Source organism: Mobula hypostoma, chromosome 20 (genome assembly GCF_963921235.1).
Source record: "Mobula hypostoma chromosome 20, sMobHyp1.1, whole genome shotgun sequence".
In the NCBI taxonomy this organism is placed as follows: domain Eukaryota; kingdom Metazoa; phylum Chordata; class Chondrichthyes; order Myliobatiformes; family Myliobatidae; genus Mobula; species Mobula hypostoma.
In genome coordinates this window covers 39,546,716-39,572,119 of record NC_086116.1, presented here as the reverse complement: position 1 = coordinate 39,572,119, position 25,404 = coordinate 39,546,716, and the positions used below count along the sequence as shown (strand labels likewise).

The window sequence follows — 25,404 nt, the reverse complement described above, 5'->3', positions numbered from 1 at the left end:
CTAGTTGTCTCTGAATCACTTCTTAAACTATCTGAGGAAGTCTTTTGTGAAATAGCTTTGGCCAATAAAGTGTCCATATACAATGAATGATATATTTTTTAAAGTGCATTGTTCCAACAATTGCTCATCTTTCATACAAAAGATCATTAAAGGAATTAACTTAGTGCTATATCAAGTTTGTAGTTCGCCAGCACAATTACATTGCTTGGTCCAGTTGACCATCATTTTAAATTCATGCCGAATGTCTTTATAAGGTTGGTTCAATATGCAACCTTAACCTAGATTAGTGCCTATTCATCAGCCAATCTAGTTCTTTGAATCTAATAACCCATCTAGCAAAACACTGTAACAAGCCTGGAAACGTAATGTGGTCTAAATCAATCAGTACTGCAAATTAACTATATATGTTAAAATGAATTAATATGCAAATTATCTTCACATTTGATTCACAGATGGAGCCCATATGGTTCTTTAAGTTTGCAATGGACCTGGCTTCTCCACTGGAATGATCTAATCTTATTTCCCTAGTCCTGCACCACTTCAATATATTTCATTTCCAGACATTTATTCAAAGATATAACAAGTAATTGTTACTATAAACTCAATTTCAGTCACCTTTATGAATAACACAGTCCATATTCCAGGGAAAGCAAACAAGAAATGTTTTTGACATTAACAATTCAATTCAGTGTCTGATTTTTTGGTACAGTTCATACAGTGTGTTATACCCCAGCAAGGAATATTAATCTCTCCAGCTTCCTCTTTTTTTAAAACCCATTTTAAAGAAAATACCCACTTCTAAGTTATTTAGGAATTGTTGTTAATATTTGAACAACCTCTTGCAGGTGTTGTATTATTTGAAAGACTATATGGATTCCACTCATACTTTTCCATACAAGAGAAAATGTTGTCCCAGTGATTGTCTTTTCTGTGGAAGTAAAATCAGATGTAGTTTTTCACTAGGAATTAGACAAACGGATGATTAGGGTGGTTATGGAAATAAAAACCTGCAGTGTTTAATAGATTAACAGTAAGGGGAGAGAATCTAATTAAATAGATCCCACTAAAGAAGTAGAGTCTTTGTGACTGACGGAATGGAAGTCTCTTGCAGTCTGGTATTCAGAGCAACACACATCAAATGCTGGAGGAAATCGGCAGGTCAGGTAACATCTATGAGGGGGAATGAACAGTCGACGTTTCGGGCCGAGACCTTTCATTTGGATACTGTAGTAACCCCCAGGCTATGGTGTGATTCATTTAACCTCCAGGTCTTCATTCGAACCCAGTACAGGCTTTAAACAAAGGGGTATAATTTTCTTTTCTACGGACGTTTATCGAAGGGTAATACCGTACACGGGTTCTCTGGTGTGCTTCCACCATTATTTTTCTTTACAAAACGCCGGCAGAGCCGACAGTAAATTTCAAGCACTTTCTGAATTTTGTTTGGTTTTTTTTGGATTGTTTAGTCCCTGAAACTACTCCCAAGGACAATTCAAAACTTGTTTTTTTAAAAAAAAATACAACAGGGCGTCTTTCAAATAAAGCTAAAAAGGTCCAATCTTTGTGGATACATTTTTCCCCAAACTCCACTGCAGGGTAGCCGCGGAGCTCTGATTAAAAACAGGTTCGGTCAATTGAGCATCAGGGAGCAACATTTTAAGTATACGCTGAAATGGTTTTATTAATAGCCGCGTCCATTAGCACCGATTCTGCTTGGGGTCCACTGCAGCTGCACATCACTTAGTGGTCCGTTGCCCTTTTCACTTAAAGGCATCTGCCTTCAGCAGCCTGTCGGCTAATTACAGGCTTTCAGAAGTGCCGGTAGTAAAGTCCGGGTCAACAACTTCGGGAAACGCGTGCATTTCTGATCGATGCGGTGCACAAGGCGTTTGAGAGTATCTTTAAGAACTCGTTCTGCTTTTGAACATCAAACTGGCTTATCGTTAAGGTCCCTTTCTTCAACATCACCCCCGGCCTGTCGGCTGTTAACACATAGGAACAAAGTTCAAAGTAAATTTACTATCAAAGTACGTATATGTGACTGTATACAACTCCGAGTTTCCTTTTCTTGCAGGTAATCACAATAAATACAAGAAACCCAATAGAATCAATGATAGGTCAAACTCAACAAGGCGAACATCCGATGTGCAAAAAGAATCAACACACTGCAATACAAAAAGAAAGAGAAAAATCAAAGAAATAATAATAATAAAGAAATAATAAGCAATGAATATCGGGTTCGTGAGATGGAGTTCTTCGGCCCATAATGTTGTACCGAACCAATTAGATTAGTAATCAAATGACCAATTTAACTAATCCTCACTGCCTACACAATGTCCATATCCTTCCGTTTTAGTCGCATTAATGTTCCTATCTAAACGTCTCTTAAAAATCCCTAATGCATCTGTCTGTACAGCACCCCAGGCAGCCATTCACCCACCACTCTGTCAAAAAGATGTGCCTCTCATAGTTCCTTTGAAATTACCCCTTCTCACTTGAGATTTCAACCCTGGGGAAAAGATGCTGTCTGCCTACTTTATAAATGTCTCTCATAATCTCATTTCTATTAGATCTCCCCTCAGTCTCTCCCGCTCCAGATTTGAGCCCATTTTATTATTAACGCGGAAGATAATTGCAGAATAAGCGAAATTAGGTGACGAACAACTTCTCATTTGCTGGGAGTTCCCTTTGACTGGTTAATTTGAAGGAAAATGAGAACTTCCGCGCCTTCCTTGAGGGGGTTTTTAGCAAATTATTAACTCTTTTTAAAGACCGAATTTTGATTTGAATTCCCCAAAGCGCTATTGTGTAATTCACGCAGATTATTCGAAGGCAATAACAGGTTTTTAATTGGTACTGTTCATAATGCTGGAACTGACAACGGATCGCTAGTTGCCCAGTGCTGGTGCTCCGAGTTAACATTGATCAGTGAAGCTGTCTGTAAGTCCGCGGGATAAAGTCCAACTGTGCAATTCCTTGACGCACGTTTATCAGCACAACGAGATTTCACCAACAACACCACAGACCGACTGAGGTATTTCATATTGATTTAATTTAGCGCGGCTGGACAGCAACAGTATTATTTTAAATCTTATTCTTGTCGCTTTATCTCCCTTACAGGAAGTCATTCTGTAGCTTTACAGGCAAGACTCTGTCATGTGGTATTTTGTGTTTTCTTTTAACCCTGCAGTGGTGGCATGATAATGACAACAAAAAGTTCTCTCCACAGCCAGGGCAAATGACTCAACTCACTAATAACTTCAGGGAGCTCCTTTCTTCTTGTTGGGTCTGATAGATGTTCAAAATAAAGTTATTATTACGTCACTATACACTACCCTGAGATTAATCTTCTTGCAGGCATTTACAGTAGAACAAAGAAATACAATCTAATCAATGGGGAAAAATATCTATGGACAAACAAAGACTGACAAAGAATTATGCAACCTATGTAGGAATAGGTTGGATAGAGAGTCAGAATCTCTCCATCCCCAGGGTAGGGATGTAAAATGTTAGACCACGTGTACTCAAAGTGGGGGGGGGGGGTTTAAACAGAGTGGTTAGGTGCCTGAAATGAACTGCCTAAGGTAATGGTGGAAGCAGATATGATAATAGGTGTTTAAGAGGTACCCATAAATATGGAGGGAATGGATAATGTGCTGAGAGAAGAGATTTAGCTCTATGTTCATAATGGGCCAAAGAACTGTTCTTGAACCAGTGGTATGTCAGTCTTTGCCATACCTACAGGTGAAGAGAGTGAGTTAAGAGGTTTTGCTGGTTTGTTGTCAAACTGGGGTCCTCTTCGCAATCAACAAAGCTTCTTGCCTCTCTTTCTGAACGGTCAGCCTCCAGAAGAATGATTTAACTTTTTATTCCAACATATTGGTCCATGGCCTGCTCTATTCAGGAACACCTCTTATTCTAAACTGATGTATGGACATAGATTTTTCCCCCCAACTTACAATGAATTCTCCACCCTTTCCACCTTTCTTTTTCTATTCAAAATTTTGAATCCACTCTCACCTCTTCTCCTCTCAAGCTCATCTCCTCCCTCTGATGCTCTCTTGTTTCCCATTCTCCTGTTAGATTCCTTCAGCCCCTTGCCTCTTCCACATATTACTTTACAGCTTCTTACCTCCCCACCACCTCACCTGACACCTTCCAGCTTGTACTTCTCCCCCTCCTCCCTCTTTATTCTGGCTTCTTCCCCCTTCCTTTCCAGTCCTGATGAAGGGTCACGGCAAAAAACATCGACTATTTACTCCCCTCCATAGATGCTGCCTGACATGTTGAATCCCACCTATAAATTGCATATCAGGAGGCTTGACATTTGAAGTTATCAGCTAGGTATGTTTGTCAATACCTATAATCTTCATAGCTCACCTTTGATTGTCCTGGTAGCAACATATGGACGTCTAGCAAGTTGAGGCCCATAGCCAAGATGGGTTGAAGATGCTAGTATTGGACATGGTTGTCACTTTAGGAATTGGGAGCAGAAGCCAGCACTTTGCTGCTTTAATTCTGCTCTGCCATTTATCAAACTCTTGCCTGATCATCATCTTCCATGTAAGACATAGGAGAAGAATTAGGCCATTTGGTCCATTGGGCCTTTTCTGCCATTTGACCATAGCTGATTTATTTTCCCTCTCAGCCATTGGAAAGAAGACATCTTCTGCCTTCTCCACAGATCAGATGAGGTGAACTAATGAACTAAAGCAGAAGTTAATTGAGCACATGGATTTAAGGAACATAGCAAGTGTTTGATAATGGAGAGTATGAGTAGAATAGTGGAAATTTCTGTGGCTGTTCAGCTGAATGGCCTGTTATAAACTCTGGATAATGGACGTGTATGAAACTGGACTGTTGGTTTAGGCAGGTAGGTGCAACAGTGGGGAAGTAGGGTCAGAGTGAGCCAGTTCCTTTCATCCACAGGTATTGCCCACACTTATGGCTGGTTGCTAGAAGAGAGGCATTTTTCAGGCTGAGACCTTTCATCAGGGTGCTCATAAACCTCCTTTAGATCCTCCATTTCACTGGCACCAAGCAATCTCAACTCTAATAGATAATATAAACAACAGGAATTCTGCAGATGCTGGAAATTCAAGCAACATACATCAAAGTTGCTGGTGAACGCAGCAGGCCAAGCAGCATCTATAGGAAGAGGCACAGTCGACGTTTCAGGCCGAGACCCTTCGTCAGGACGTCGACTGCGCCTCTTCCTATAGATGCTGCTTGGCCTGCTGCGTTCACCAGCAACTTTGATGTATGTTGCTCTAATAGATAATACTTGACTAATTCTGCTGTTCGCTGAGAAGTAAATATTTGGGCGCGACACCGCAACAAGCTTCCATTCCAGGAACTATACATGTCCTCTGGGGATACAGGTAAAGGCAGATGTCTCATCACAGGGTCAGCACCTCTAAATATCCAATGTTTTTTCAGTCGTGTGCTGAAATGCCAATTTAATTCTGGTTACTGGAGTGGGACTTGACCCTATGACCTGATCTTGCCCACTATTCCTACCTCTCTCCATTTTCTCCTCCCATACCCACCTCCATTGGTGCAGTAGCTTCTCCTCCCCCCTCCTTTTCTCCATTGCCCATTCTGACTTCCCTCTTTATCCGTTCTCTTCTCTTCATCTGTCCATCACCACCTTCTGCCCTCTGGTACCTCTTCTTCTCTTTCTCCCATGGTTCAATCTCCTCTCCTATTAGATTCCTCCTTCAATTCATTATCTCTTCATCTATCACCTGCCAGCTTATTATCCTTCTGCTCCCTCCCCCCACCTTATTCTGGCTTCATCTCCCTTTCCAGCTCTGATGAAGAGCTCAGCCCGAAATGTCAAACTTCTTTTTTCCTCCATAAATACGGCCAGGCTTGCTGAGTTCCCCCAGCATTTTGAGTGTGCTGCTCAATCTTCCAGTATCTGCAAAAGCTCTTCTGTTACAGAAGTACAGAACCAGCTATAGTACAAATTACTGGAAGTTCACTGAACATTTGCATAGTCATTGTACAAACATAATCAAGCATTAAAAAAAAGTTAAACTACAGGAAACATAACTGAGACCCTAATCCAGGCATTCCCAATCTGGGGTCCACAGACTCCTTTCTTAATGGTTTGGTCCATTTGGCATAAGAAAAGTTGGGAACCCCTACCCTAATCTAACATGTATTAAAAATGTGAACTTGGGCTGAATTTCTCAACAAGAGAGTTTCTGTTGATTGAGAAGATGATCTCTACTATATGAATCACCATAATTCTTTTAAAGTAAATTTCCAAAAGCCACAGTCATTCACTTTGACTCCAATTTTAAATTTTAACGGGCAGTGTTTTGCAGCTGAGGCTACGAATGGTGTCCTTTGTCAAAGCTAGTACAAAACGGATTTCTGAATGATGTCCAAGCTGGGGCAATTCTGGCTTCTACACCTTCTGGCTGGATTTGAATGTAGCTTCATTTCCCAACATGCCAGCTTTAGTGAGCTTCTCTCAGTGTTGAATGTTTACCTTATATTTTCCATCAAGCACCTTTCGGATTCTTAAGGGCACAAGCCACGGGTAGGATTAATGGATCTGCATTGCAGCTTTTTATTAATCTGTCAAATGTTGGAGAGAGACCCAATTCTTATATTTTTTAGAGGAAGCAAGAAGTATATGAGAAAACTGCCACTCGCAGAGTCTGCAAAAACAGTCTAAGCAGAAGCTCACGATTGGAATTCTAAATGAGATTACCTTCCAAGCAAAAATAAACAGAAAGGCAAATCTCATAAGTTTTGACATGTTGGTGGCCCAGTATTGTCACTGACATTTCCTGTGCTAGGTATTAGACTGTGAACTCAAGCAATCTTTCGAAGCAAGAGGACCTCTACTGATTTGGAAAGTGATATCTACTGTTTATAAGCCAAATTGAGTCTTTTAAAATAAGCTTTGTCTTTCCAAGTGCTTTTATAATCGGCGTCATAAATGTTATTTGTTCACTGACCTGAATTTGCAGTGCAAACTAAATACTTGCATCAAATATGCATAGTAAAGCAGTAGGCTTAAAGAATCTGTAGCCAGGCAGCCAAGATGAGGGGTTTAACTGTCTATCAAGCTACGCAAGAGTATTTAGAATCCTCTTAGTTCTGTTTTATCATTCTTACTACAGGAGTGTGTATGTTTCCATAGTTGTCTTGTTTAAATTTATTGATCACTTCACAACTGTGGGATCTGGGACTATTTTGTTGATTACATATCATCATCACAAAGCTTCAAGTAAGAGATATTCCAGAGAGAGAGAGAATGCTGTTAGAGTTTATTCTATTTTTCCCCTGAAGGCTAAAGTGGAAATAGCTTAGAATAATTCAGTCTGGTCTGTGGTAAAATAGAGTTCAGTTTTAATTCAACTTTGACTGGAGCAGCTTGTAGAACTGCTGCCTCCCGGCTGCAAATACCCAGACTGAGCTGTGGTCTCTGTGGGGTTTGCATGTTCTCCCTCTGTACATGGGCTTTCTCCGAGTGTTTCAGTATTTTTCCCACACCCCAAGAATATGTTAATTTGTAGGTCACCATCCCTGACATGCCCTCTTCTCATTACTACTGTCAGGGAGGAGGTACTGGAGGGTAAAGACCCAATCTCAATGATTCAGACACAGCTTCATATTCTTTGCCGTCATGAAATTACCTCATCATTCCTTTTTTTTTTACCCCGCTTAGTTTTGTAATCTATGGTACTTTGTCTTTGTGCTAAACTGCTGCCACAAAACAAATTCCATGTCAAATGTCAGTGATAAATCTGATTACGATTAATTGGCCACCGTAAATTAGCCCAAGTGCGTGGGCGAGAAGTAGAGCATGGAAGTAGCTGGTGGGCAGGGTAAAGTGGGTTGGCCATAAAATTGGTGTTGGTCAGCTTCAACTCAGCATAAAAAAAGTTGGGGATTTTATTCCCTGGAGTGTTGGGGAATGAGGGGAGATTTGATAGAGGTATATAAATTTATAAAAGGTATAGATAGGGTAATTAAGTGCAGGCTTTCTCCCCTGAGGTTGGGTATGACTAGAACTAGAGGTCATAGGTTAGGGTGAAAGGTGAAATCATTAAGGGGAACCTGAGGGGGGGGCAACTTCACTCTGAGGGTAGAGAGAGTTGGCAGCATAAGTGGTGGATGCAGGTTTAATTGCAAAAGTTAAGGGAAGTCTGGATAGGTGTATAGATGAGAGGGGTATGCGTCTCTCTGGTCTTGATGTGGGTAGATGGGACTAGACATTTAAAAAAAAAGTAGGCACAGACAATTTGGGCCAAAAGCTGTGTAATAGAGCTCTTTGACATTAAAGAGGCTGATTTCTCACTGCATCTCCCTGTGACACCGAAACTTTAAGCTGAGGCTGACATACTTCACAGGTATAAAGTATTTGCCACTAAGTTAGAAGGTTATTGATTCCGTACCACTGCTGACATTTGATCAAAAAGAACTCCAGGCTCTAGCTCCATGCAGTATTGAAATACTGCTGTTTTTCGAAGATGGCAACTTCACCTGTAGCCTTAGATGCATGTAACTGATGTGTCAAAAATGAAATGGGAATTATCTCTGCTGTCCCGACTAATACTTATCCCTCAACAAATACTACTTTAAGAGAGGGAGAAGGAAATAACCAGGCCAATACTATTCATTAGAATTTGCTATACACGCATTGGCTGACCTGTTCTACATTGCAACGTTGCTACATATCTTGTTGGCTGAAAGAAGCTTTTGGAAGTTCTGAGGTTATGAAAGGCATTGTCAAATTATGTGTTTCTATCCTTGGGCTGAGTGTGTGAGTCATTGCGTAGGCTTGGCATGGTTTATAATTTGTAAAAACTATTAGTTGTCCCTCACACTCGCAGATTGACAAAGAATATTTCAGTTGTTAATAACTGGAATTTGTGAATGTGTGCACTTAAGATTGCATGTATCTTTATCAATGTAACATTACTACTGAATGAATTAAAATGTAGGTTTTATTTATTCAAGCAATATGCTTAGTATATTTCGATAGTTGATTATCTAGTGTGTGTGGAGAGGATGTTTCCTATAGTGGGGGAGTCTAGGACCAGAAGGCACAGCCTCAGAATAGAAGGAAGTGTCTTTAGAACAGATGAGGAGGTGTTTCTTTAGTCAGAGGCTGGTGAATCTGTGGAATTCATTGCCACAGTTGGCTGTGGAGGCTACATTTTTGGATATATTTAAAACCGAGATTGATAGGTGCTTGAAAAATGAGGGTGTAAAAGGTTACAGTGAAAAGGCAGGAGAATGGGGTTGAGAGGGATAATAAATCAGCCATGATGGAATGGTGGAGCAGATTCAGTGGGCTGAATGGCAAACACTGCTTCTATGTCTTACGGTCTCATAAAACTTTTTCAATACTGTTATTGATAACTTGTCAGCTGTAGTAGTTTTCTGCAGTCCTGAAAATTCAAAACAAAATGTCTAAAAATAATCTTTCACTTTGTTTCTCTTTCTTTTTTAAAACAAAATCCCCAAGCAGATAAAAAATCCTGTACCCAGGAAAAGGAACAGCCTCTTCAAATTGCGTGTCAACAATTCCAAGAAATCTTATGGTTGAGGTCCAATACTTGCTCACTAGAGCAACAATGATTTTTTTTTCTGAACAACAAAATATTCATCATGTTTCTAGTCCCTGATAGTGGGATGGGAGGAGATAAAAGGAGGTGCCATTCAATAGAAGGCCCTTCAGCCCTCCAAGTATATGCTGACTGTCAAGCACATTAATTCTACAATAAGCTCAATTAATTCTTCCCATACTCCTGTGGACTTTCCTTGCATTCTACCACTTGCCTACACATTGGGGTAATCTAAAACAACCGAATAACCTACCAACCTGCAAGCTGTTTGGAATCTGGGAGAAGAGTGGAGCACATAGGAAGCCCATGGGGTGTCAAGGAGAAGGTGCAAGTTCCACATGGACACCCACTGTTGAAGCCACTACATCGTTGCAAGATTGTGCGTGTACTTGGACAGGGGGAGTAGGAGATGGGAGATGTACAGTCCTGCAGGTGCTGGAATCTGGAGCTTAAAGAAAAGCAAAGCATTGGAGGTCAAGCAACGTCTTTGGAGGGAAGTGGTCAAAGAAAAAGCTCAGGAATGACGACTGGGTAGGTTAGGAATATCAACTACTCCATGTTGCCAGCGTTATCACTTTGAAGAATGCCTCCCCTACAAGTTATGAAGTAGTATTTCATGAAGGACATCTTTAAAAGGTGGTGCCTGAAGAAGGTAGCATCCATTATTAAGGACCCTTACCATCTAGGAGATGCCCTACCATTGGCACAGAGTTCCAAAAGCCCAAAGACCCACATTGAACTCTAGGAACAACGTCTTTCCCTCCAGCATTGTATTTCAATAGACAATAGACAATAGGTGCAGGAGTAGGCCATTCGGCCCTTCAAGCCAGCACCGCCATTGACTGTGATCATGGCTGATCATCCACAATCAGTATCCAGTTCCTGCCTTATCCCCATAACCTTTGATTCCGCTATCTTTAAGAGCTTGATCCATCTCTTTCTTGAAAGCATCCAGAGACTTGGCCTCCACAGCCTTCTGGGGCAGAGCATTCCATATATCCACCACTCTCTGGGTGAAAAAGTTTTTCCTCAACTCCCTGCTAAATGGCCTACCCCTTATTCTTAAACTGTGGCCTCTGGTTCTGGACTCACCCATCAGCGGGAACATGCTTCCTGCCTCCAGCGTGTCCAATCCCTTAATAATCTTGTATGTTTCAATAAGATCCCCTCTCAGCCTTCTAAATTCCAGAGTATACAAGCCCAGTCGCTCCAATCTTTCTTGAACTTTTTTGCTCTCCTTTTGCACTATTTATTTTTAACATTTCTTATTGTAACCTTTAAAATTCTATGCACTGCACTATACTGCTGCCACAAAATAACAGATTTCATGACATATCAGTGATAATAAACCTGAATATGATTTCCCACTTTTAAATATATCAAGCAGTTTTTCATGCTTTTGACAAGCATGAAGAATGGCACGCAAACATGCCACCATCAGAAAAGGAAACCTTCAGATACGATGCAATCAGTCTTAATCTCCTGAAGTGGTTGAAGCATTTCTGATATCTGGTCAGACCCAATTAGCAGAGAACTGCTTCAGAAGATGAGAAACAAACAAGGTACTTTAATGTTTCAGTGTGGCACTATCGAACATGAGCATCACTGCCTTGGCATGTCTATCAAAGCTCTGCTTGAAAGTATTGGAGCAGAAGAGAAAACTGTCTTAAAACATAGTGCAATGTAATATTCACATTGTACTGCCTGATGTTTGCTTCCACATTTGCATCATGATTTACTCAATGGCCACTTTATTAGGTACAGCTGTGGAAACCGTGAGGTCTTCTGCTGCTGTAGCGCATCCACTTCAAGGTTTGACATGTTGTGCATTCAGAGATGCTCTTCTGCACATCACCGTTGTATTTGAGTTACTGTGTTAGAAACTCAAATAATCGAGTTACTGCGCCTTCCTGGTAGCTTGAACCAGTCTAGCCATTCTCCTCTGATTTTGTTCATTAACAAGGCATTTTCTTCCACAGAACTGTGGTTCACTGGATGTTCTCTGTAAGTTCTAGAGACAGTTGTGCATGAAAATCCCAGGAAATCAGCAGTTTCTGAGATATATAGTGCAAAAAAACAGAAATAATATTTAAAAAAATAGTAAGCACGAGGAAATCTGCAGATGCTGGAATTTCAAGGAACACACAAAAAATGCTGGTGATCAGTGGCCACACATTCTAATTCCACGTCCCATTCCCATTCTGACATGTCTATCCACGGCCTCCTCTACAGTAAAGATGAAGCCACACTCAGGTTGGAGGAATAACACCTTATATTCCGTCTGGGTAGCCTCCAACCTGATGGCATGAACATTGACTTCTCTAACTTCCGTTAATGCCCCACCTCCCCTTCGTACCCCATCCGTTATTTATTTTTATTATTATTATTAATTCTTTTTCTCTCCTTTTTCTCCTTCTGTCCCTCTCACTATACTCCTCGCCCATCCTCTGGGCCTCCCCCCTCCCCCTTTCTTTCTCCATAGGCCTCCCGTCCCATGATCCTCTCCCTTCTCCAGCCTCATATCCCTTTTGCCAATCGACTTTCCAGCTCTTAGCTCCATCCCTCCCCCTCCTGTCTTCTATCATTTCCGATCTCCCCCTCCCCTTCCCACTTTCAAATCTCTTACTATCTCTTCTTTCAGTTAGTCCTGATGAAGGGTGTCGGCCCGAAACGTCAACTGTACCTCTTCCTATAAATGCTGCCTGGCCTGCTGCGTTCACCAGCATTTTTTGTGTGTGTTGCTTAAAAAAAGTGAGATAGTGTTCATGGTTCAATGTCCATTTACGAATTGGATGGCAGAGAGGAAGAAGCTGTTTCTGAATCACTGAGTGTGTGCCTCTTCAGGCTTCTGTACCTCCTTCCTGACAGTATTAATCGCCTTTCTGAGGCACCGCTCCTTGAAGATGTCTTGAATACTACGGAGGCTCTTACCCAAGATGGAGCTGACTAATTTAACAACTTTCTGTAACTTCTTTCAGTCCTGTGCAGTAACCCCCCCCCCCCCCCATACAGGATAGTGATGCAGCCTGTCAGAATGCAGGCTTATGTTGGCTGTTTTCCTGAGACAGTAGGAAATGTAGACAGTCAAAGGAGGGGTGGCTGGTTTTTGTAATGGACTGGGATATGTTTACAAGTCTCTGCAATTTATTGTCTCAATTTAACAAATTAAAGGGAAGTTTCATCCAACTTGCATGGAGGAGCTCCTTGTCCTTTTAGAGTAAGAGGAGAGACCCCACCTATAAATCTCTGGCCCTTTTCTAAACTCTCAGTGATCTATTTTGTAAACATCAGAAGTTAAATATTACTGTAAGTCTAAGTCTCCTTGCAGAGTGACTGAAACTTAAATGGGATTTTCACAGTCATGAGTGAAAACTCTCCTACTGCCAAGCTCCATTTAACAAAATAGCACTCTTAACATACTCAGGGTCTCCCACGGCACTTTACGCTGAATGAAGTCTGCTGGAGATGTAGTCACACTTGTAATGTAAGAGGTGTCGCAGTCAGTTTGCTGTTTGTACGAGCTAGCTGTGCACAATATGGAACCAACAGGTAAGCTGATTGGGATGACTGTTAGCCAAGGCCCCAGGGATCTCTCCACCTCCCTTCTTTGAGAGAGGTCTCTGCAATCCATCACACCCAGCTGATAAGTCTAGCAAGGCACCACTTCCTTGCTATTACACTGGAGATCAAGGGTTTTGAAGGCCCTTCTGCACAACAGGTTTATGTCAGCCATCCTATTCCCATGAATGGCGTTTTAATTTCAACACACTCCCATCAATTCTACCATTCACATTTCAGACTTTTGCATGGACCTCTTGTACAATAAGATGGAGTCTTGGCCTTTGCTGTCTACCTCATTATTTGCTTGCACTGAACCTTTTTGGTTACAAATCGGTCTGTTGATAATGCCATAGCTTCTGTCCTGTCTTACCCAGAAAATAGTGGCTCATATGGCAGGTTGCTGTCTATTGACTTCACCTCGGCATTCAATATGACCATGGCTCAGAAGCTGGTGGGTAAACTGTCCTTGTTTGGTCTCGACACCCCTCTCTGTATCTGGATCCTGAACCTTGCGAAGGAAAGTCACAGTCAGTCCACGTTGGCAGAAACGTCTCTAGCTCCATCATGCTGAGGAGCAGTGGGCGCATGCTCAGCCTGCTGCTGTTCCTACCGTTGACGCAAGACTGTACCGCTAGATCCAGTTCAAACTGAATCATCAAATTCACTGATGACACAACGCTGATTGACCTCGTCAACAGCGATGATGAGATGGCATGTAGAGTGGCTGGTAGAATGATGCAAGCAAAGCCACTTGAGTCTCAACATGGTCAAGACCAAAGAGATGATTGTGGACTTTAGGAAGGTGGAGGCTGACCGCCCCTTTCTGTACATACATGGCCTCTCCAAAGAGAGAGTTTGGAGCACCAAGTTTCTGGGAGTGCATATAATGGGCAAACTCATCTGGTCCCTCAGCACCACGTCTTCAGTCAAAAACACAGCAGCATCTCCAATTCTGAAGGAGTTTGAGATGAGTGAGGCTCCCCTCTGTCCCCTATTCTCACCAATTTTATCCAGAGTGCCTTTGAGAGTGTCCTAGCCAGCTGCATCACCTTCTGGCATAGGAATTGCAAGGCAGCTGACTGCAAGTCCCTACAAAGGATTGTGAGGACTGCTGAGAGCATCATTGGGATTTCTTACACCCATTAGAGATGTTTATTAGGAGCACTGTGTACACAAGCCCCCTAGCATTTTTCAGTGATCCTTCCCATCTGTCCATCAATTTCTTTGACCTCCTACTATCAGGCAGGAGGTACCGTAGCATTAGGACAAGAACTGTTAGAATGGGAAACAAATTTTTCCCCCAGGCGTGAGTCTACTGATTTCCCTGCCACCACCCAGGTCTCATCATAGATGAAGTACCAGTAGTGTTATGCAGTTTACTTTTTAAATGGTATTGTAAATGCACCTTATTATTTGTTAATTTATTTGTGATAATATTGCTTTGTGCTATGTGTGTGACAGTCATACATATTGCATTGTGCACCTTGGTCTGGAGGAACATTGTCTCCTTTGGCAGTACACGTGTATGGTTGAATGACAATAAACTTGAACTTTTACACTTTATGCTGCATTGATTTTTTTTACCCTATTCTAGCTCAATCCACTGTGTAATAATTTGATCTGCATCAAGGGTTAACTTTATTCACCCTATACATTTACATATATGTATTAGGAATTTGCTGTGGTGTGTTGCGGGTGACATGCACAAAATATGACAACTTTCAATAGTTATAAAGAATTATATAAAATAAAGTTAGAAGTATGGACAGGGACTGAATTGTGCATAGATAAATACCAGCATGTAGTTACAATGTGAATGAGTGACTGAGGTCTCTGTCGGTCAGAGTCAACCATGGATATTGCATACCAGGTGTCTAGATACGCAAGCCCGGGCAGCACGATGTGGAGAGCAAGCTGTTGTCCATGTAGCAAGTTACCCCTCTCTATGCAGCTGATGAATCCAAAGGAACAGCAGAGACCGATGCAGTCTGGTACCTGCAACATCGCAGGAATTGCCAGTCAACATTGAACACAAAGTAGTGCTGCCTTAGCAACTCCAGCTCAGGACTTTTCCCTTGGGGTATGCTCCCGAAGCCTTCCCCATGACTGTGTGTAGCTGCAAGGTGCAGAGGTTTGAGATCAGAGTTTTCCTTCTCCGAATTGACCTGCCTCTCACGACTGACAAGCCCCATCTGCCCAAAACAACTGGTTTTAAGGCACCAGAAACATAGTCATAGTCATACTTTATTGATCCCGAGGGAAACCTGCCTTTGCCCCTTCTCCTGACAGTAGAAACTGTTCCACCAGTCCAGAGCATTTACAATGTGAACAGCATTATAAAAAGTGGTTTAAAATGTTTACAGTGTAGTAATTGTGGTAATAGATAGAATGGGTGGGGTGAGCTAACTAGAATACGTAATAGATCAGATTAATTGGCAGGGGGAAGAAACCTTTTTAAAATGGTGTGATTTTTTTTTTTAATTTTCATAGTCTTTTCCAAAGGAAGTGTTTGGAAAAGGCAGGTTGCCGGGTGGGTAACGTTGGCAATGATTTTTAAGCAGTAGGCAAGACAAGCTTTTCACAGTATCTTGGTGCACATCACAATAATAAATCAATACCAATACATGCTGAAGCTTCTTAATAATAATCAATTAATCTACCAATAAGGAAGTCCTTGGGATGTGGGAAAAGCTGGAACATTTGAGAGAGAAACTCTCTCAGTCACAAGAAGAACATTCAAACTCCACACATCTAGCAATGGAGATTGGGGCTGAACCTACCTCCAAAGGACTGTGTGTGTGGTAGCAGTTCTTAGTAGCTGTCCTAGTGTGTTTTGTGTCTGTAAAGGACAATGACCAGCCTGGCTCAGAAGTGAGTTCCCAAGACAAATCTAGCATTGATTGATGGTCCTTCTGCTATTTAGTGGCCCGAGTTACTCTCTAATTTAGTAAGTTTTGGGATGCCTTGCTCCATCACTGAGTCTCTGTTCCCATCCTTTGCGGCTGTAAGTGTCATTTTAGAGGCACGTCAAGTACTCCCTATTTTCTTACTAACCCCCTATTCTTGGCTTCCAAGAGCCAGCAATAAATTTGGTGTATGGTGAATATCTGGAATGATCTGCCAGAAGAGGTGGAGTAGGCAGATATGAATCAGAATCGGGTTTAATATCACTGACATATGTCACAAAATGTGTTGTTCTGTGGCAGCAGTATAGTGAAATAAATAAAAATATTATAAGTTACAATAAGAAACATGAAAAATTAAGTCGTCCAAAAGGAGAAAAACAGTAAGGTATTGTTCATGGGCTGTGCAGAAATTTGATGGAGGAGAAGTTGTTGTACCTCAAAGGTTGAGTGTGTGTCTTCAGGCTCTTGTAACTCCTCCTTGATGGTAGCAATGAGAAGGATGGTGAGTGTCCTTAATGGTAGATGCTCCCTTCATGAGGCATCAACCTTTGATGTGTTCTCAATGTTACGGACGCTAGTGCCCATGATGGAGCAGGCTGATGTTACAAACATCTGTAACTTTTTTTTTTATCTTGTGCATTGACGTCTCCAATACTTAAAAAGGCATTTAGACAGGTTCTTGGATAGAGAGGACACAGGGATACAGGTCCAATGTAGACAAATAGGATTAAGAGTAGATGGGAGTTGTGGCTGGCTTGGGTGTGGTGGGCCAAAAGGGAGACACGAGAGACTGGCGTGCTGGAATCTAGAGCAACAATCTGAGAAAGGAACTCAAGGGCTCAGGCAGCATCTGTGGAGGGAAATGGATAATTGGCATTCTGAGTCAAGAACCATCGTTTGGATTGGGTAGAAGGGAGGTAGCCAGTATAAAGGAGGGAGGGGTGGAGCACGAGCTGGAAAGTGATAGGTGGCTCCAGATGAGGAGGAGTGATAGGCAGATGGAGTGGGGAAGAGTGGACATAGTGGCTAAAACTAGGAGGTGAGAAATGGAGGTAACAAATAGTGGAATCTGATAGGAAATTAATGGTGGTGTGGTAGCATCATGGTTAGAGCTTCACTTTACAGCAGCCAGATGTAAGATCAGGGTTCGATTGCTGCTGCTAGGTGTTGGCATGTTCTCCACATGACCGTGTGGGTTTCCTCCAGGTGCTCTGGTTTCCTCCCTCATTCCAAAAATGTACATGTTAGGGTTAGTGAGCTGTGGGCATGATACGTTGGTGCTAAATGAGGCAACAACCTTCGCTAATTTGATTTGACGCAAACAACGCATTTCACTGTATTTCAATGTACGTGTGACAGATACAGCTAAGCTAATCTTTAAGGTGCTTGGAAACATAAGAGAGGTGGTGAGGGCAGATGGGAGCTGTAGGGGAGGGCACCCGCTGGGAGGAGTGTTTATCGGGTGAAAGAGCCTGTCTCGGTGCCATCACGTTTCTATAATCCAAGAGTGAAATGAGCAGATGTGTAACGATTCGTTTATCCCTCTTCTCCATTATTCCTCTGTTTGATTTGTTTAAACTTGCAAGTGAATTGTACATAAGTAAGGTAAAGTTTAGCAATTATAAAACAGTGGCTGAGAGGTATGCTGGGAAAGTGCCAGCACACAGAACCCATGTTTGAAATGTTGGCAGGTTTAAATTGCAAACAGTGGGTGTTGTGTGGAGGATGGTACGGTAAGTGGGTGGTTTAATGGGGGTGGCAGATCTGTGGTGTGTAGGGGGAAAAATGCTCCTTAGCAACAGAAGAAATGTTTTCCTAGAAACCAGCTGCTGAAAGCTTCACTTTGCAAAATCAGTGAAAATCAAATTATTGACAGTGTGGTTAGCATTAATCTGATGGCATGGGAAGAAAAGCAATATTTTTCACATTTTCTGACCATTTTGAAGTTCATATTTATGATGAAGTTATGGCTTCTTTGTCATTAAGAATCAAGCAGCAAGCTGGAATTGATGTGTTGGAGCCTAACCCATCATTGGGCCCACACCAAAGAGGCAAATAGCAAGTAAAGGTAGACAAAATGCTAGAGGAACTCAGCAAGTCAGGCAGGATCCATGGAAAGGAATAAATAGTCTACATTTCAGGCCAAGACCCCTCATCAGCACTGGAAAGTAAGGGGGAAGAAGTGGGAATAAGGTGGTGGGAGAGGGGAAGGAATACGAGTTAGAAGGTGATAGATTGGTTAGTCAGGTTGGTTAGGGAGGGAATGGATGAAGTGAGAAACTAGGGGGCGGAAGAGGTGGCAAAGATAAACTGCTGGAGAAGAAGGAATCTGATAGGAGAGGAGATTGGACAATGGGAGAAAGGGAGGAGTTGGGGTGCCAGGAAGAGTTGATAGCCAGATGAGAAGAGAAGAGGTATAATGGGGGCAGGTGAGGAATGGAAGGGGGAAAAAATCGATTTTCATGCCATCAGGTTGGAGTCTACCCAGAGAAAATGAGGTGTTGCTCCTCCACCCTGAGAGTGGCCTCATTGTGGCAGGAGAAGAGGCCATGGCCTGATATATCAGGATAGGGATTGGAATAAAAATGGTTGGCCACCAGGAAGTCCTACTCGTTGTGGATGGACTGAAGTTGCTCGATTTAAAAATGATCCCTCAATCATGGCAGTTCTGTGTAGAGGGGACCGCACTGGGAACACCGGATACAGTAGATGACCCCAACAGACTTGCAGGTGCAGTGTTGCTTCACCTGGAAGAACCATTTGGGGCCCTAGATGGAAATGCGGGAGGAGGTGAATGAGCAGGCTGCAGGGATAGATTCCAGGAGGGAAAATAGTGGAGAGGGCAGAATGAACAAGTGAATCATGGAGCGAGCAATTCCTGCAGAGGGTGGGGTGGGGGTGTGGAGGTAAAGATGTGTTTGGTGTCAGATCCCATTGAAGAAGGCAAACCACCCTTGTTTATTGGACTCCGTGTTGGCAAATCAGGTCATTAGAATGTGCCAGTTGTTTGTAAGCTTTGCACTAAAATACGAACATAAGAAACCAGGAGGAAAGTGGACAGTCCCAGAAAGTCAACTGCCCATTTCTCATTTATCGTTTGGTAAACCCAAGCATTAACCCTTCATAGATGCTGTCTGACTCACTGAGTTTCTCTTGCACCAACTGGGTGTTGCACCAGATTCCCAACATTTTCTGTCCCCCATGTCTCTAAGGGACAAGAAAGTTTAAAGAGGATAGCTTTATTTGTCATATGTACATCAAAGCATACAGTGAATATGTGTCGTTTGTGTTGAATTAAATCAGTGAGGATAGTGCTGTGCAGCCCACAAATGTCACCATGCTTCCAGTGCTAATGTAACATGTCTATAACTCACTAACCATAACCATACATCTTTAAAATTTGGGAGGAAACCAGGTCGCCCAGAGGAAGCACACACAGTCACAGGGAGAACGTACAAAGGGAATTGACCCCTGGTTAGCAATCGCTGGTGCTGCAGTAGTGTTATGCTGTTTGCAGAGATTCCCCACCCTCTGCATAAGAAATTCTTATAGCTTGAAACGAACCACCTCTTGTAACCATGGCCCCTCAAATGAGACTCTCCCACCTAGCAAAAATATCTTGACATCAGGCCTCCTCACAATCTTGTACGTGTCAGTAAGATCATCTTCCATTTTTCTAAACAGCAAATAAAAATCAACCAATTGAACTTCTTTAGCCATATGTGATAAAACTTAATAGGCTACAGGAATTATAAAGGCCATTGTTGGAAAATGAAGAGTTGAGGACTAATAAAAAGCAAATTGATCTTGCTGATATAAACCAGCTATTTTTTAAATATTCTAAATTTATAACAGCCTTCACCCACAAAGGACCATTGTGCTCACTCCATTGTGAAAACCCAAGTCATGTGTTAACTGTAATTGTCAGAAGACCTCAGCTGAAAACTTGGTATAGGAGTGTAACTAGGAGGCCTAGCCAAGGGTGGAGCTGATGCAAATCTGGAGTTGGAGAGGGTTGTGACAATCTGGATTAAATCAGTAAGTGAGACACAAAGGGCCAAACCTGGCTTTGGTGTTTGGAAGGATTAGCTGGACGATGAGGGGCAGGTGAATGAGTAGCTTCTGCCAAGTATAGGGGCCGGTAGAAGGAAAGTTTGGGGAGGGGGGAATCTGGAACAAATTTGTAGAAACCAGATTCAGGAAAAAAAAGACCTCAAGCTCTGGGGCTGGGCTGATTTAGGAGAATGGTCTTTAGCACAGAGCAACTGCAGGAAGGCTAGAATTTTTTTTAAATGTCTGGAATTAAAAATAGAAAAAGTAGAAAATGCAGGACGCATTCAGCATCCATGAAGACTGGGCAGCGGTAATGTTCTGAGTCGAGGAACCTTCAGCAATTTGGGAACGTAAGTGTGGGTGTGCCCTGTGATCACCACCTCTCAAAATGGAGCCATTGTGTTGGACCTGTTGGAGGAGCAGCCTCTCGGTAGTGGGGATGTGAGGAAAGGGGAGAGTAACAGCAGTGACATTACTCATGACACCATGGAGAGTGCTGCCACACAGAAATATGAAAATGGTAGTGTTTGGAATTTCTATCATCATAGTTTCTGTAGCTGCAAAAGCTACTTTAGGTTGGTGTGTTTCAACCCCGGTATTTGGGCCAAGGAAGTCTTACAGTGTTTGAAAGGAGGAGATTGGGGGCACAGTGGACAGTAAGGAAGGCTATCAAAGCTTGCAGCTGGATCTGGGCCAGCTGCAAACTATTGGCTGAATAATGGGAGGTGAAATGTAATACAGACAAATGTGAGGTTTTGCATTTCGGGAGGACGAACAAGGGTAGGACTTGCACAGTGAATGGTAGGGCACTGAGGGGTGTGGTAGAACAAAGGGATCTGGGAATACAGATTCAGAGTTCCTTGAAACTGGCGTTAAGGTAGATAGGGTTGTGAAGATAACTCTTAGCACATTGACTTTCATAAATCAAAATATTGGAGTGCAAGAGTTGGGATGTTACTGCAGTTGTGTAAAATATTGGTGAGGCCAAATTTGTAGTACTGTGTAGAGTTCTGCTCCACTACCTACAGGAAAGGTAACAATTAGATTGACAGAGAAAATTTACAAGGATTTTGCCAAGACTTGAGGATCCAGGGAAGGGTTGAATAGGTTAGGACTTTATTCACTGGAGCATAGGAGAACAAGTGGAGATTTGATAGATGTATACAAAATTGAGGGGTATAGATAGCAGGAAAAGCCTACTTACATTTACTCTAAGGTTGTGTGAGACTATAACTAGAGGTCCTAGTTTAAGGGGAACCTGAGGGGGAACTTTTACACTCAGAGGATGAATCTTTGATCACAAGTGTGGTTCCTATTCAGTAATGTCTTTGGCAAGGTTCACATGGGTGACTAGGCTCCAACATTTTGGACCATGAGAACCAGGGCAATTTGTCAAACCACACCCAAACCTGGCTTAAAGGTAGGAGAGGGATGTTGATGGTAAAGGGTTATTCTCGTGACTGGATGCCTGTTACTAGTGATGCTTCTCAGGGATTGGTGCTAGGACATCTGCAGTTTGAACTGAGTATGGTATTTTGAGTTACTGTTGCATACTTTTATGCATTGAGTTACTGTCACTTGATTGATTAGATATTTGTATTTAACAAGCAGGTGTGCCTTTATAGAGTGGCCTCTGAGTGTATGTGAATAATGTGGATATGGAAGGCATGGTCAGTGAGTTTGCAGATGATACAGACATTGGTGGAGTTATGGACAGTTGGAATATAGTCCTCAGCTACAGGTAGAATCAGTGAAATAGGCTAATAAATGACAGATGGATTCAAATCCAGATAAATGTATGATTGTCCATTTGAGAGTACTAATGAGGCTAGGACACACCAGGAACAGTAGCATCTCAGGAAGAATGGATGATTCAAGGAACTTTGGGGTACACGTCCAGAGGTCATTGAAGGTGGCTGTGCAAGTAGATAATGTGGTTAGGACAGCATATGGGACACTTTGTGCAATTAATACAAAAACAGAGAGCTTATGCTCCCACTTTGAACTCCATTAAATCTTTGGTTAGGCCTCAACTGAAGTACCACATGCCATTCTGGATGCTACACCATAATACAGATGTAATGGCACTGGAGAAGGTATAGAGGAGGTGCATGAGGATATTGCTTGGGATGGAACATTGCAGTTATGTGGAAAGATTGTTTTTCCAGGAGCAGAGAAGTTTAAGTAGCAACATAATTGAGCAACATTGATATAGATTATAAATAATCTCAGATTAGGTGATGCAAGAGAACAGAGATTTTAGATGTGGGAAGAGATTGAGTGAGGGTATCAAAGGGGACCTTTTTTTCACCCAGAAGGTAGTGTGTACCACAATGCACTGCCCAAGCAGATGATTGAATCAGGGTTGCTAATAGAACTTAAGTCTTTAGCTAAGCACTTGAATCACTTTAGCTTTGACAGGTATGGGCCAAGTGCTGAGAGATGTGCTTCATGCCACTGATTGACATGAAAGTGTTGGCCTAAATGGTCTGTTTCCATGCTTTATGCCTCTAAGGCATTAACTTAGTTTCGGTTTCCATGGATATAGTGTTTCCAACACTTTTCGTTTATTTCAGTTTTCTAGCATCTGCAGTTCAAGTTTTTCTTTTAACTGAAGGAAATTAGAAACAGAAGAAAGCTTTCGTTCTTCTGGCTAGCAGCAGTAATAAAAATCTGAGGAGAAACACTATGCATTAATATTTCTATCTAACTTTGACACATCAGCCATCAACCCTCTGCTTCCTTGCCAAATTTTGAACTGATTCTACAACCCATGGACTAACTTTCAAGGACTCTACAGTTCATATTCTCAGAAGTACCTACATTTTACTTTGTATTTGCACAAAGTGTCATGTTTTGCACATTGGTTGTTTGTCAGTCTTTGCTTGTGTGTAATGTTTCATTGGTTCTATTGTATTTCTGTTTTCTACTGTGAATGCCTGCAAGAAAATGAATCTCAGGGTAGTATATGGTGACATAGACATGGTTTGATTATAAATTTACTTTGAGTTTGAACTTTAAAATTTTTACTCATTGGTAATCCTTTGAATTAATTTTGGGAAAGGACAAAATGTTTTATGAAATGTTAGCTCGGAGCTCTGTTTCTGCTCGATTGTGTGGTGCAAAACAGCCTTCCTGTTTTCCCTCCCAGATGTCCATTTGGAGCAGGTTTACCCCTCTAGTAACCATGTATTTGTCCCCTAGATGCCTCCCAGCTTGCAAAATGTCACATTGGTGCTAGTCTTAGAGTGGTGCAAATGTCAGTAGAGATCAGTGAGTGCAAAGGCTCTTCAGCTGAAGTTCAAAGGTGGTGCAGCCAAGGTCATCAGCTGTCTAAAGTGATGCATCAAATACAATGGCAGAATATGTGTGTGTGCACCTGAGAAATTTGTGTGTCTGTGTGAGTTTGTCTTTGTGTGCACGTGAGCACAACCTGTGTCAGGAAGTGCAGTGAGATTTGGATGCAGAGGTGTGAAGATCTGCTCTGTGAATTGTATTCATGTATACTGGCACTTCATCTCCTGTTCCAGGCTGTGCTCAGAGAGCCATCTGTTCACGCTTTCATGTTCAACTGGGGTTTATGTTCCTTGGATCTTTTTTTTCCCTCCTGCTCACATAAGGGGTCTGTACAGAGTGCATCACAGTGGATACTGTTGACTGAAGCTCTAGAATCCCAGCCCCTGGAAGTTCAACTGTCAGGAGCAGTGCTCCAAAAGCGCTAACCTTCCAGCTGGCTAATCTTGCTGCTGATGAACTAAAGCTACAAGAATGTCTCTGCTATCCCACCCAAAGAGCAAACCTGGAAAAACAGAACATAGAAACAGGAAGGATGTATGAATGACAAACAGTAAAAAGGATTAGAAAAGAAAGAAGGGATGTTTATGGTCTGTTCCTTCTCTCAATCTGCTGTTAGTATCTTCACGTTCTAATGAAATGACAAGAGCTATACATTGTCGATTACAGGGATTTCTTTTCTTGGCAATTAATTGCTTGATTTAAGTCATATGTTGTGCATTCTTTGGCTAGTGACACGCTTCCTGACCCCTCAAAACCCTTCCATCTGCAACTGACAAGTCAGAAGCATGTTTCGAGAAGTCCTCCTCCAGACTGAATAAGTGTGGCTCAAACAGCAATCGAAGAGGTCAGAGCAATTCAGGACACAGCAGCCAATTCATTGACACCAATGCAATTCTTCTGCATAGGCTCATTGTGACTGCAGTGAACATCATTTACAAAATGTTTCAGTAAATCACCAAACTTTGATAATATCCTGTAAACATAGGATCTCTGCTATCTCCAAAGACAAAGGCTGCAGATACTTGGTATCATTATCAATTAGCTAACGCTAATGTGCTGAAGTGCTGGTCCACCATGAGCTGAATTGTCCTTGTATATTAGTATCAGCGTTCCTTCATTATTGGGCTTAATTCCTGTAACCTCCCACTGAAATCTTTTATCATTAAATTTTATGCAGTTCACCACCATCACTTTCTCAAGCAAATTGTGATGGCTAGTAAATGGTGAACTTCCCAGTGCTGCCAACATCCTGTGACTTTTACATAAAAGAAATTTCTAAATAATCAAAAGCAATGTTCAAGATGGTCACGGACTGACTCAGATCTTTATTGATTTGGCTAGGGTAAACGTCAGAGCTAGGATTAAGACTGTAATACTACTCCCCAGTTTCCCTCTCTGTCTATTCAACTCCATTCATTTAATCCAACTTTGGTAACTTCATTTAAGGTTTTCAAACCAGTCTCTCTTCATCCATATTTCCACCAAAGTACACCTGTGAGGAAATCAGAATCAGGTTTAATATGACGGGGATATGTCATGAAATTTGTTATTTTATGGCAGCAGTGCTGTGCAATACACAAAAATATATAACTTACAATAAGAAATATATACATATTTGTTTATTAATATATTTATGTTAATTAAGTAGTGCAAAAAGAGAACCGAAAAATAGTGAGGTAGTGTTCAGAGTTGATTCATTGTCTGCTTGGAAATCTGATGCAGGAGGGGAAGAAGCTGTTCCAAAACCATTGTGTGTTTTCTGGCTGCTGTACCTCCTCCCTGATGGTAACAATGAGAAGATGGCATGTCCTGGGTGGTGGGAGACCATGATGATGCGTGGCACCCTTTTCAGTCATCACCTTTCAACAACGTCCTCAATTCTGGGAAGGCTAGTGCCTATGACGGAGTTGGCTGAGTGTGACTTTAAAAGTAATGGGGGCACTGGAAATCCAAGTTGCTGGTTTGAAACATATGCCCAGACATTGCAATGA

The 25,404-nt window shown here is 42.0% G+C and overlaps 1 protein-coding gene across 5 annotated transcripts in view; it reads left to right on the top strand.

Annotated features, from left to right (window-relative positions):
* The window catches only part of celf2 (cugbp, Elav-like family member 2), a 1,121,102-nt gene that overhangs the window by 8,014 nt on the left and 1,087,684 nt on the right, over nucleotides 1-25,404 (top strand). The window contains exon 1 of one of the 5 annotated variants that reach the window (XM_063072702.1): nucleotides 2,913-3,034. The exons of the other annotated variants lie outside the window; for them this stretch is intronic. The gene's annotated coding sequence lies outside the window, so the exon portion shown is untranslated. Of the gene's footprint in view, nucleotides 1-2,912; nucleotides 3,035-25,404 lie in introns of those variants that run through there. 5 annotated transcript variants of the gene reach the window in all.